The following is a 12,945-nucleotide window of genomic DNA, read 5'->3' as shown; positions in this document are numbered from 1 at the left end:
GGGATCATCTGGCTGTTTTAGGACGAATGAAAGCAAGTATTTTATCTAAAGCATGTCTTTCAAAGTGTCCAGATTTTCTTCCATGGGTCGGTCAGTTTTAACATCACAACACACAGTTATCATCAGAGCCATAAGATTTTTTTTTTCTAAATAAAACATTTTATTCTTCCCTTTTCTCTCTCCAGGGTTCATAGAATAATTTAGAAAGTATGTCTGAGGTTCATCTGATTCAACTTCTCGTTCAAAACATGTTACTCAGAACCTTGTCCTTTTGAGGTTTTAATATCCCTGAGGATGGATATTTCTTCCTCTTCTCTGGGTGAATTTTTTTTAGTATTTGACTACCCCTTGCTGTGAAGATGGTTTTTTCCCTAATAACTAATGACTTCATTTGTTGTCACTTGTGTCTGTTGCCTCTTATTTCCTGCTATGTACCTCCAAGAAGTATTTGTCTTCTCTAAATCCTCCCATTAGATAACTGTAGACAGACACAAGGCCTCCCTTCAGCCTTCTCAAAGGCTGAACAAAGCCAGATCTCCTACCCTACTCTTGTGCTTCGTGTACTCCAGTTCTCTGATGATAACAGTGGCCCTCCCCTGGGCTTGCTCCAGAATGTCAATGCATGGCCACACTTGCTTCATGTCCTTCTTGTCCCCTAGGAATCTCAGGTTCTTTTTTGGCATAGTTGTCACTTAACCTTATAGAAAAAAAAAAAAGGGAAAAGAAAAGAGTTAATATTCATAACTTTAAGTAGGCATTCTGGTAGAAGATCCTACTGCATTATTTTACCAAGGTCTTAAAATTCTATCAGTTCTCCCTGAAGAGCTTGTACCTGATCTTAAATTCTGGAAAGATGATTGGGCAAAGATTCAGAGAGTCTTCAAAATGCTCTTAGAAGACAAAAACTACAATTACAGCACTTGAATGTGTTATTTGGGCTATTCTACCATAAACTTGAATGATGAATAATGAATCAGGTATCTTTACTTCTCAGTTCAATATCATGTCTTAATAATCAAATTTCTATTGAAAATTGAGTTGACTCAATGTCAGTAATAAATAAAAGCAATAATTTCATTTGTTTCATTTACGAATAACTTTGGCCTGAAACAAAACAATTTAAAATGTTTTTTTAAAAGGTCAGCTAACCAATATTTATTACAGCCAAGGGACCCTAAGCTTACATAATAGCAAGACACAGGAGGAATTTATAAAGAAACTCTTTGGAAAGAAAGACCTTCTGGGGAAAGGATTATGCTGTCCTCAACATACATTAAAAAAAATAATCTCTATTATTCACTTAAAGATTCACTAGCCTTTCTAATGTATTTTTTAAACATTTTCATTCTATGAAGTTCCTGTATCAGACAAGATGACCTGTTTGTTTGCTTATTTAATTTTGCATGTCACAGACAAATAAGTCCTCTCAGTGTTAGCTACCATAAAACACCATGGTATTTGTAGTAAAACTAATGGAGCCAGGTGGCGCTCACATGAACCTCTGACCTCCTCTCGCACTTGTACCTAGCATTGCTTATCAAGATTAAGCAAATCACCTTCTCAGGCCTCGTTCTGAGGGTAAATGACAGTACAGTTTTCTTTCAAGCATGAAAAGAGAAGTATTCAAAAAGTTTATAAATCCAAAATATACTCTGCATTTGTTTTTCGTTACAAGATACCTTATTACCATTACATTTTCTTATCTTGCAATGTGTTTTTCTTCTATGATACTTAAAGGCTGTAAGGTCTGTAAGCAGACTGCTCCCCAGCTAACACTAATACAGTGTTCATTTTGGCAGGCATGTGCAATGTATGCCAGCAATAAAACAGCCATTGTAATGGCTGTAATTCTTCTCACCCTCAATAATTTGATGCAATAATAGCACACTTTCTATTATAAGATTTTAAGAAGTTATCTTCATTTCAGTCAATTTAAAAGCATGAATAAGAATGATTACCCAGACATCTGAATGGACTTCCCAGTATACTGAATTCAGAGAAGAGGTGTATTAAGTTCTTGTACATCAAAAGTATGCAATAATTTATATGTATTTGTATATGGATTTTTAGAGAGATTTTATATAGATTCTTCTTCTTCCACATTTTTTAACGTAGACATTTTGTAAGTATCCTAAGACTCTACATTTTTAAGATGGCAGAAGATATTTTGTGGCAAAGTAAGTTTGTTTTGAAGAATTAACAGCACATTTAAACATCTATAGTATTCTATACAGTACAGTTGATACCAATTTGTGTGTGAGACAACTGTTTAATGGTGACATCAAAATCTATACTTCACAACTGTCAGGATTTTGATAAAGGGTCATATATGAGGATTTATGCAAAGTGTTAGTTTAGCAATGGAAATACTTCAATTCCTTGTAAATAATGTTTGTAATGCAAAAAAAAGTTTTTGCTTTGATCAATCAGGAAAGGTATTCTGATCATGGCAGGGGCAGGAATTATCACTCATCTCTGTCTTGTACCGACTTTGTACTGTTACAACCCTCTGTAATAATATTACACTGGCATAATACAGTACATAAACTCCACAATTTTTATATAAATCTTGTTTATTTACTACACATTTTCCTACCACCAGGTAAAAGTCACGTTGATAGGGGCTGGACTTGCTGTGGTTACAAGTCTACTAATCCAAAAGATCCACAGATGTGCACACTTTACTTGGGATTACTCCTTTTGAAAGAGAAGCAACTTACCATGAGGCAGTAGAAGTAAGAACTTGCACACACAAGCAATTTCCAGAGGGCAGCTTGCTCTCTCTGGGATAACATCACTGCTCTCCACTACCAGTTTGTGAGTTCGCACCACTGACCTTTGCGAGTGAATCGACTCTTTTCTTTTGAAAACACTTTCTATAATACAAGCTGTCATGCAGCAGTTCCACATGAAAACATTAGTAAGAAGAGGATGTTAAGAGGATATTCACACCACTCGATATAAAACATTCAAGGATTTTTATATATTTTTCAGCCACAACGAAGAATAATTTGCAGTTTATGAGCAAGAATTTTCCAAAAATGAAGAGTTCCAACACTCTCCAAGCAACAAAAAAAAACCAGCAATCAGGGCTGGCAGCTGGCATGCTAAGTTTCAGCTGGGTAAAATTAGAAATGCCCCACATGTGGGAGCTTAGGAATTGAATTTGCCTAGCAAAAATGCAAAAATTCTATGTGCAAACACTTTCGATCTAGCATGTTTAAGTCTCTCACTATCAGAGATGTTTATTTCCATCTTTACAAATTACAATGAACTATTTTTTGTTTAAGGCTTGTGTTAATATCTTGTTAAAAAAAAGGACTAACTATCCTAAAGGGTTTTTGGGGAGTTTTTTGGGTTTGAGGTTTTTTTGCAAGTACATGTTCTATTAGGATTAGGTAAACATCCAAACTAGAAGTACCTTCCATCTTCATACATTTCTTGCTGAAAAATCAAGCTATGCCTCTTCTAGGTTCTCTTGTTCACCTGATATTCACAGCAAATGGTTGCTGACACTAGTTACTGAAAATCAGCAAAACATACAGGTGACACAAAGCCAAAGCAGTGTATTAGAACCATCCATCCATGTGCATTTCACACTTGCCAAACAGAAATGTATAACGGATATTACTGTTTAATAATACACACATTTTCAAACTTCTAATAAGCCATTACCAACCATGGTGGGTAACAAAAATTTAAACTTAACAATAGTGAGCAGCATTGTCTTTTGGAAGAAAAAGAGCTAAACCACAGTTTAGCAGTTTTAACCGTGAAACGAGTTCTCACTAGAATTGCCTGCCTGCCTGCTGTTTATGATTTCCCTATTCCAAGAGGTTTTCTGTAATAAAGCCACAAAACCACCAGGCATTTACCCTTATTGGCTTTTCTGGAGTTCATAGATGCATGAAACAGCGCAGTCAGGAAACACGTTGTTCCTCTTTTGACATCATTATCCGGCTTATGTTCCCCTCAGCCTTATAAGGAAGAAGAATTTGGTCACATCTGAATGCTACTGCAAATCTTATTCCTTTGTCATTGCAGTCAGTGTGACATACACAATCTGGGATCTTCTCATTTAGGACCAATGATAGTAGAGATGAATATATTCTGGAGGGGCCTTCCTGTGGATCAACTGTATGGCTTTGTATAGCTCCTCCTCTTACCTACAGTATTTCACCTCTTTATAACAATTAAGAAGCGCAGTAGTTGTACTGCAAATAAAGTTGCAACATTTTTCTCATTACACCACCACGACTCCTTTCCGTGTTTGCACTCAACAGCATTTGCATGCTATGCTGATCTTCCCACCATTTGAACCACAGTCTCTGTGAGGGGAAAAAAAAAAAGAGGAAAAAAAAAGTTTAAAGAAAATTTGCTGCTCATCCACTGGTAACTATCAATTATGAAACACTAAGGACTACTAAAGAATCATTTTCTGAAACATAAGAATCTTGCATTTGGAGAAGGAAGGTCAACTTTATTTTTTAGAAGGTAAAAATATAAACCAGGGCTAATGAATTATTAGAACTCATAGTTTTGCATTACAATAAGACTACCTTTCAAGGCTCATCTTGTAAGTTGTATTTCATTTATTCCGAGAAACATATCTCTTCCAAAGCTCTCCATGAAGCTACTTTGATACTAATACCAACTAAAAGACAAACTACAGCAATGGTGTTTAAAAAGGAAATCCAAAACACCACACTCTTCAATTGACTTCACATTAATTTTAAGCAATATGAATAGAATTAATATCTTTTAATCAGTTCCATATTCTGTTGCCTTGAGCAATACAGGTGCCCAAAACGCAGATGAAACTTGGAGTTCATACATGCTTTCAGAGGTCATGTGTTTTGGGGTTGTTCCTTTTTTCTCTTCTTTCTAGTAATCTACAAGACTCCTGGCTATAAATTGTTCCTTCTAGCAACCACATGCCAGGATTTTGCTGGCTATTTTTATTCATTAATACCAGCTGCTTCACAGTGCCTGGATGTAACAGCAAAAATATGTATATGTGTTTTAACCATATGGTAAAAACTGATGAAGGCCTTTTATGTAGGATAATCCATACACCCGGGGTATATGAATCTCTTATGCAAAGACCAGGCTAAAAGGCCTGCTCTCCACTTGAACCTTCAAGGATTCACATCACTTTCTGAGCCAAATCCAAAAGTGCGTGTTTGTAATGCTCCCGTTTCCATCAGTGCGTGTTTTCTACTTAAGTGGTAAGCAAGCCTTTATTAGCATGCTGTCCAGGGATAGCTTTTACCGTTGCACTTAAGGCTAGAAAAGCATCGGCTTCCCTCTCACAACCATTAGGCTTTGGAACACTTTAGTTCCAAGAATGTTCTGTTGCCGTTATAGACTAACCAACCACTTGGCTGATTGAGCAATATGGCATCCAACTCCTTCTTCCATAGCTGTTTTAGCCTCCAATCCCAAAAGGGATAATCAAATGGCTTTGTCACTGAAGAAAACAGATGAAACTCAAGAGAAATATATGTTGTGGTTAAGATGCTTTCTGTCTTTTCCCATATCTCTCTCTATATCACTATACACATACTTAGAAATACTTACAAACATCTCAGTATCTCTTGAATGGGAACAACATTGAAGAAAAAAAAATATGCCTCTCAATTGTCACTTCATATAAAAAAAATCTTTTCATTACAGGCATATCTTTTATTTCCCGTTACATGATTCCCACTAAATAAGACTTAGGACTAGAATTCTACAGAACTAATTCTGTAAGCCAAAAGGCATCAGCAGGAAACTCACCCCTTGATTACAAGTTAGGATAAAACTCATCTAGTAACATGATTTCACCATACTGAGTACACCTTGGTCACCCTTTAGACACATATCTAGTGCATAATTCCAGTAAATTAGGAAGTCATCACCACATGAAAAAATTTATAAAATTTTAGTTTGAAAAAAAATTGCTTCTAAATCGCTTCTAAATCTGAAGATTTATGTCTAGTTCTAATGTTAATTGAACTGGTTAAGCCACAAGTAAAACAGTTTGATTCATGAGCGATAACTATCATTCAATAGAAATCCAGAGAAACCAATAAACCAAAAGTGAGGGAAGTTAAGATTTGGTGAGTTCTTCTGAGAAGCAATGAAAAGCCCTATCAAACTTTAGAAAGATGAATCTAGTCTAAATTATCCCCTCATGCTTGAATAAGAATTCTTTAAGATGAAACACAACCCTATAAAACTACACATCCTAGAAACTAAAATGCAAATATTTTTGCTTAGGACTTTCAGTGGGAGAAAAATTAATAATTTAATTCACTATTTTATTTATTACAGAAGTAGTCTGATGTCATTACACTAAATGTATGCTTCTGTCAGAAGGAAACAAAACAAAACACAACAAAACACACATCAGTGGCTAGATATTTCTTTCTTAAGAAGATAAAATGGAGAGCAGAAAGGACCATGTTTCAAAAGTTCTACACAGATAAATATACACTGCACAACTGTCTCCATAAAACAAAGCTTAAATAAGCCCATAATTAAACCCTATTCTGTTCCTGCTTTTTATTCGGGCAAAAGATCAGAGCAAATGCAAGTAAGCATGTCACATATGAACAGCAGGTCTAGCTGCTATTTAATTTTGAGGAAAACCGATACAGTCCCGCTTGTTCAGCAGAACTCTGCAAAGGGAAGACTTTTATTCTTCTACACGCGTTTACAGAGAATGTTCAATTTTACAAAATAAGACAGAAGGGCAACCACCAAGTTTTCAACAATATACTAATCTCCAAATTAAGTCATTCTAACATACAAGACAGCAAGGCCTGTTCAGCAGCATCAGGAAAAGATCATGTACTGACTCCTGCAGTGAAACCACAATGCCCTTTTTTTCTCTTACAAAATTACTTTTCCAAGGACAAGATTCACCTCTGAGCATAAGAGGGCATCTGCCAGCGCTGTCACAGAAAAAAAGTCCAAATATCTTGAAAGTCTACCAAGGCAAGAACATGCTAAACCAGCTGTTTCCATAGAAGCCTGTTCTCACAGAAATCTATGTAGCACTTTGCACTTCACCCATTAAATTAATTCCAGAGCATGATCAGTAAGGGCAGATCTGCTGTTAGCCCACTGGGAATACATCTTCTAATTATTGCAAGGTCAACAGGCCCACTGAGAGGCTCTGGCAGAGCCAGAGACATGCTCACGTCTAATAATCATCAATGTGCAGATTAAGCATTGTATTTTCAGGCTGGGTTGAAAACTCATGGGTACCAGAGAAAGGAAAAATCTGAGACATCAAGAAACTTGTCACTTTCCAAGTGCCCTTTTCTATCCTCCTACAATTTAAAAGTGCTATTAATTAAAACAAATTTAATTGCTCTTGGATAACTGAAAGTCAGTTTAAAAACAAAAAAAGATGATACTCACTTCTTTGAACAACCTTAATCTTGCAGCTTTTATGCAATCAGCTCTTTAATATAGAAATCTGCTTACGATTAATATCAATGAAAGCACTAAATTCCTTCAGTATTCCATCTGTGCTGATTTGAAATCTTGATGTTCTCCCATCCCCTGCCCTCACTGCAAGATTGGTATGTTTCTACTTGAGAACTGCCAGCTTCTCTTTTGCTCTTTTGTTTCCAATGAAACCTGTAACAAATAAGTCTTTTTTGATTATTTCCCAGGTTGTGCATCAGTACCATAGATGGTGGTAGAACAATTCTGTGAACACCTCACAAATGAAGTGCTACCAGATGCAGCTTAATTATGTCATACCACAAACAAAAAGGCTTTCCTCATTAGCATAATTATGTATCATTTACCTTGAAATACTGAGAAATCACAGCCTCTGTGTTAGATTAGTAGCAAACAAGGTTTAATCTCTTTGATCCATGTTGCTCATCAGGCAATCATTGGAGAAAACAAAATACAGAACAATGATGAGGTCAAAAGATGAAGTGTGTGTTAAGAGACATTAAGAGAAAAAAGTAATTTAGAATTCTTCACTTTCTTCAGTTCAGAATTTCAGCTGCTTCCATGTCACTTAAGCTTGTATTATTTTCCTCATTTTTGAGAAGAAACCATTCTGGTTGCTGCACTAACACTGTTATATATCATGGCAAGAATAAATAGCCTCCTACAAATAAATGCAGTGCTCTGCTTGCAGATCTGGCACAAGTTCCTTCAGCAGGCTTCACATGTACATTGCCACTTGGTGTTCCACACGTAGAAGCATACAGAAATAGCAGTAAAAGCATACAGAAGCAGAGCAGTCACAAGCAGTTGCAATTGTTTTTACTATCTGGCTACATCAGAGGAGAAGTTTCTGCCAAGTATGGAAATATCCCAGGATATCTGGAGCTGCAGCTTTTCCAGCCTTCACAGCTCTTGTGAAGAAACAAAGGTTTACTGGGTTTGTTTGAGATGGAAATAACTTTCTTCACAGTAGCCCACATGACACTGCATTTTGTATTTGTAACTTAAACAACATTGGTAACACACCAGTGTTCAGGCTATTGCTGCATATTGTGTGCTTGCACAGTATCAAGGCATTCTCTGTTTCTCAACAAGTAGGCTGTTGACTGGAAGCTGTGACATAAAAAGCAGCAGCAAAAGCATAGAGAGATGGTGAACTAGGACACTTTGGTTTATACTACACTGTTGTTTTCAGCTTCACATATATGAGGAGGCAGAAAGGGAAACCACATGCCCAAAACCACAGACCACGAAAACATGCTCCAGTGACAATAAAAATAGCAGAGCTCACTGAAAATCATGCTCAGGAAACCCAAAAATTCTGGCTGTGAAATAGACTCAGCATCTGCCACAGTTAGGAAGCAGCTGAGTCCAAAGAGAACGAACTCCTGGAGTCCCACAATGCTAGCTAAAGTCCAGGTGAACCCTAAGTATGGAAGTCCAAGGCTGTCAGGTCCAAGACCAATAATCTCAAAGGAACAAAGGTTAAGGCACAACCACATGGCAGACAATACTTGCTTTTCTAAAGAGAAAAGCAAATAGAAGAATATTAATTCTCTATATGATTTCTTCTTACACAGACAAGGTTCAACATATTGTGTACACAAGATTATTCTAGATGAACATTCTACCAGAGAAAGTAGTGGTATTTGTCTTGGTTCCAACTTGTTATCTAATGTACAAAAGATCCAATCCCAAAGTTCAGGGTCTCAGTTCCCCTTTACTCCACTTCTTTAACTGGAGTGCAAGAGTTGTCTTTCCTTCAAATGTTTGCCAAAGCTTGATTGATTCAGAGTTGCTGTCTTAGCTGCGGGGTTCTTACCTGTGTTTTTCAGACCCAGAGATCTAATATATACCAGCAACTTTGTTGTATGTGGCAGATGTAAAACGGAGTTTGGCCTAAGGGGAACATGCTAACCCCTCAAATACTGCCTACTCCATTCATAATATTTTATTTTTTCTTTTATTTTTATTTTTGTTTCTTTGAATGTTCTATACTTTGTGATTTTATATAGACAAAATAATGAAAACTTGTTAACTGTTATTCTAGAGCAATGGTTTTGAACTTTCGAGCTATGCTTCTCAGAAAGGCTCAGACTACCATTATAATACCCCTAGAAGTTAAGTACATAATAACAAGATGTCAGCCTGACTAATGTTTACTAAAACAAACAAAAACCCCAAACAAACAAAAAACCCCCTACACATCTGTAGGGGGCTGCAAACAAAAAAAACAGACCATATGCCCCTGTTATATTGACCCTGACCAAAATCAGAAACTCTATTGCCACAGAATGCTCTCCAGTCCTTTCTCTCATAGTTCACACAACTGACTGATGAAACTGTAAACTGCATGAGTTCCCTTCCAAACTGCGATGTTTCCCTCTGAACATACAAGCTGAGAAAATTTTCAGCCTGAAACAATAATAGTATTTTATGAGAAAAGGAAGAAGATGATACAAGAGGAGAATGTATGATGTTACGATATCGTATGAATGTATGATATTTTATTAAAACTGCACGTGGAGATCGTGCAGACATTGAAAATTCCACAAGAACCATGAAATGCATAATAAATTCATACTGCAAAAAAATCCTCTTCAGTGCTGGAATTCTTCACATTAATGGTAATCTCCCTGGGGAGTATACACAGGCACAAAACTTTTGGTTTTACTGGGCAGACCTTCTTTAATTTGTACTGATCATTTTGTAAGCCACATTTTTGTCTTTATTTGGCTAGTTAAGTCTGTTTCTTCTGAAAACCTAATTGTGTCACATTGTAAAAAAACAGTGGCTTACCCCTCTTCTGTCAAAATAAAAGGCTCTGTGTAGTCTAACATTCTGTCACAGGCTGAAAGAGCAAGAGTTAGTGCACACTCTGGAGGCTCTCAATATAATCAGATTAATTTCTCCACAGGCAGACAGATCTTTTTTCAAGTTCACATTGATGAACACCAAAGATGTCTTCCAGAGTTAAAGTTCTTTCATTAAGTACATGGTTATGCAGAAAAATCTCTGATGAAGAGTTATTTCAAGTTACAGGTGAAAAAAGTTAATTATGTATGTCTAAATAAAAATATGAGTTGGTTTGTTCAAAACTGTCTAGTGCAGGATTGGTCTAGATTGACCAGGATTTTCAATTCTTTGCCAATCCTCATTCAGCAAGTCCTCAAACTGAATACAATGCAATTTGTTGAATAAGAAAGAGAAAACACATTGGTCTCCTACCAAGACACATATTTAAGCATAGAAATTGAAAGATCAGGATATTCATGTTTAATTTTTCAAGCACACTAAAAATGTGACAAGAAAGCTGCTTTTTTTTTTTTTTCCTCCTGAAAACTGACTGAAGAATATTCATTGGTGGTATGCTCAACGCCTCTATATTCACATGGAGCCCAGTGACAAATAGTGTCCCTCAGGGCCCTGTCTTGGGACTGGTGCTTTATAATATCTTTATCAATGGCACAGACAGCAAGATCAAGTGTACCCTCAATAAGTTTGCAGATGACACGAAGCTGAGAGGTGCAGTTGACACAACAGACAGGATGCCATACAGGGGGACATGGACAGGTGTAAGTGGGTTCAGGCTTAAGAAGTTCTCACCTAACAGAGTTCAACAAGCCAAAGTAGAAGAGGCTGCATCTGCAACAGGGCAATCCCAGACACGAGTCTAGATTGGAAGAAGAGCTCATTGAGAGCAGCCCTATGAAGGAAGATTTGGGCATTCTGGTGGATTAAAAGCTGGATATGAGCTGGAAACGTGTGCTTGCAACCCAGAAAGCCAACATTATCCTGGGCTGCAACAAAAGAAGCCAGCAGGGTGATCATCCCCCTCTACTCTTGTCCTCATGAGAACCCACCTGGAGTGCTGCGTCCAGCTCTGAGACCCCCAGCACAAGGAAGATGTGGATCTGTTGGAACAAGTCCAGAGGAGTGCCACCAAGATGATCAGAGGGCTGGAGCACCTATCCTGTGCAGACAGGTTGAGAGAGTTGGGGTTGTCCAGCCTGGAGAAGAGAAGGTTCCAGGGAGATCTTACTGTGGCCTTTCAGTACCTGAAAGGGACTTACAAAATATAAGAATAGTGACTTTTTACATGAACACAATTTTAAACTAAAAGAGGAGATACAGGTAAGATGTGAGGAAGAAATTCTTTACTGTGAAGGTGGTAAGGCACTGGCACAGAATGACCAGAAAAGTTGTGGATGCCTCATCCCTGGAAGTGTTCCAGGTCAGGCTGGGTGGGGCTTTAAGCAACCTGATGTGTCTGCCCATGGCAGGGGGTGGAACTAGGTGATCTTTAAGGTCCCTTTCAACCGAAAACATTCTAGTTTTTCGTTATTTCTTTCTGCACATCTTTTAGGAAGAACATGCTGCTTTAAATTTGCATTTGCACCCTAATTACAATTATAGAAAAGGCACAATATTCTTTTGAAGGTGTGCTAGTTTTGGCTGGCAGTTAGTTTTCTTCACAGTGGCTACTATGGGGCTATGTTTTGGATTTGCGCTGAAAACAGTTCTCATAAGAGAGAGATGTTTTCATTATTTCGCTGAGCAGTGCTTACACAACAGTGTCAAGGCCTTTCTTGCCTCTCACACCACCCCACCACCAGGGAGACTGGGGTTATGCAAAAAGCTGTGAGCAGACACAACTGGGACAGACGACCCCAGCTGACCCACGGGATATCCTGTAGCACATCCCAGCATGCTTAGCATAAAAAGCTGGGGAAAGAAAAAGGAAGGAAGTTTACACTTGGAGTGATGGTGTTTGTCTTCCAAGTACCCATTACACATGACAGAGCCCTGCTTTCCTGGAGATGGCTGAACACCTGCCTTATTCAACTGTAAGAAGTGGTGAACAAATTCCTTAGTTTCTTTTCTTGTGTGTGAGTCTTTTGCTTTAGCTATTAAACCGCCTTTATCTCAACCCATGAGTTTTCTCACTTTTACCCTTCTCATTCTCTCTCCCATCCCAACTCAGGGGGAGTGACTGAGCAGCTGTGTGGGGCTTAGTTGCCAGCCGGGGTTAAACCACATATTAAAAAATGTGGTTTTTCATTGTCTGTGCTTGAATGAGGTTGTATTTGAAAAGAAATTCTCACAACAGGAATGAAGCACATCCCTGAACCAAAGGCTTGTATGAAAAAGAACCAAGCTAGAGTTGTTTTAATAGCTGATGAAAATTCTGTACACCACCTCTACATAAGATTGAGGTTTACAAGAAGACTTCTTTGTACAGAGGGGAAAATGATCAAACTACAATAACCAAAATAGCCAAGAATGTTTACAAAGAAGAACTTTAAAACTTGAATGTTCTTTGCAAAGCCATTTCATGGTAGAGCCCAGAAGTGTGCATCTATTTAAAAATACAGCACATCAGAAAAACTGGGAAGAATCACTGCTATTCTGAGTGTCTCTAACTACCAAGTAAGGCATACACATTTTCAGTTTTCAGAAAGCAGTATTTTTCCTTGAAGAAAT

The sequence above is a fragment of the Manacus vitellinus genome, unplaced genomic scaffold (genome assembly GCF_001715985.3).
Source record: "Manacus vitellinus isolate BGI_N305 unplaced genomic scaffold, ASM171598v3 scaffold_0_pilon, whole genome shotgun sequence".
Classification (NCBI taxonomy): domain Eukaryota; kingdom Metazoa; phylum Chordata; class Aves; order Passeriformes; family Pipridae; genus Manacus; species Manacus vitellinus.
Note: the sequence above shows the minus strand (reverse complement) of the source record.